Here is a 1,936-nt window from a genome sequence, read left to right as displayed (position 1 = left end):
GCCAGATGTGCAAAAAAGAGAAAGAGAAGCACCCGAACAACAGGATGTTGTCGACGTGCCTGAAAACCTCCTTCTCACACTTCAATTAAGACCAGCTCAGCAATTTAGCAGTTTGGTTATTGCCACAGGGCTCGCGCCCCCTCCATGCCCTCCAACTCAAGGTTCATGTGGAGAATGGAAGAATGTTGGAACATGGTCCTTACAAGATTTGTGCTGCACTGCTAACACAGACCCTTGCACACAGTCAGGCATGCTTGGCAATGCTGTTCTTTCCCAGGGGCCGCCAGAGATGACTCAGCTTAACTAGCTTCCCCAAAGGGATCAATGATAGAGGCAAGGTGTACAAGGCCCTCATGTAGAGCTGAAACATATTGACAGAGAATGAATGAAAGGACCAGAAGCCCTGAGGCCAAAATACCAAAGCTATCAGTACTATCAGGGCACACTGAACATAACCTTGAGGCTCCTAGGAATCAGAGGTAGTGGGTGAACTATGGACTTCGGGCAAGCATCTCCTTCCCCTCCTCATCCTCCTCCTCCTCCTGCCCCTCTCCTATTCTTTTCCTCCAACTCTTCCCTCTTGTAGCCATTTTGAACAATCTTGGACCTGAGCAAATACTGATATTTCCTACCATCTTGTCCAAAATCCCAAAATGCTAGCTGGCGAACAAATCTCACAGTCTATGTCCAAAGATGCTCCAGATTTATCTATTTGATGGGCTGCAGATGAGAGAATGAATCATCTAATTGATGCTTTGCCTTTATGTGGACATATGTGTACTCTCTGGCGTATAAGAACCACCTTTCAGCATTTGGGGCATAAAACTTGTTTTAAATCATTTGGAAGTGTTGAGAATTATGTCGTAATTTTTGTTCTGTGTTCTTTTTCCTAGAGAATATGTTTTTTCTTTAAATGATGCTGAACTGTCATTAATTTTTAAAAATATTTCAACTTTCATTTCCTTCTCTGAAATAAAGCATTGCTCCTATTTCAAAATATGTTGTTAAGTAGTATTTCCCAAAAACATTCTCTATTTTCAATAGAATAAATCTTTGTTAAGGCCTAAAGCTAAACAGTCTTATACATGTACCTTTAGATTATGTAAAATACTTTTTAAATTGGAATTAAAATAGTTGAACCTCTGTTGTCTATTGTATCCCTTCCACAACTTCAGTGCCAATTCTTTAAGAACATGACAAGGCTACGAGCTCAATAGGGAGAACAATTTTAAATCCTCATTGTCCTATAATGAATCAAATGCACAAATCTGCCTTATGCTAAAACCAGATATTTGTTCTCTACCTACTACAGTTAAGAAAAATCCTCTAAGATTTAAGTAGTACTAGTAGCAACTCTACTTCTTGATTGAAGAGTGCCCAGTATGAATGATAATTCATATAGAATCTGTCAACCTTAGAACTTAAAGTGCAAACTTTGCCTCCTACAGTAATTTTCAACACCAAGAATAAAAATACAGCATCCAAGATGACATTTGGGGATGACTCTGGGGAATTGGGCAATGTTTTCCTCATCACCCTCCTACCTCACTTGTTTTTGGCCAGCTCCACCTCTTACTCTTTTTTGTGCTTTGGATCAAGAAAGAAATTGATCTGATAAGTGAATGCATACTCCAATGTTAAGGACTTGAGAATTTAGCCCTCCTTGGACTCTTTGTATTTTGAGAGGACAAATGATTAGCCCAGAGGAATTAATCACATCAATGGAATTTCAAACATGAAAAGATAGGGAAGGGGATCCCCTCAAATCAGTCCATGTGGGCAATAGCCTACCTGTGAGGTAAACTCTGAGAACATTTGGTGTCACATAGGTAAAAACAAAACCTAACCTTTTTAGTCTCTGTACAACCCTGAACAAATCATCCACAAACTTAGGAACAGAGCAACCTAGATCTGACAGCAAAAGCATACTGTGCAT

The sequence above is a fragment of the Choloepus didactylus genome, chromosome X, assembly GCF_015220235.1.
Source record: "Choloepus didactylus isolate mChoDid1 chromosome X, mChoDid1.pri, whole genome shotgun sequence".
NCBI classification, from domain to species: domain Eukaryota; kingdom Metazoa; phylum Chordata; class Mammalia; order Pilosa; family Megalonychidae; genus Choloepus; species Choloepus didactylus.
Note: the sequence above shows the minus strand (reverse complement) of the source record.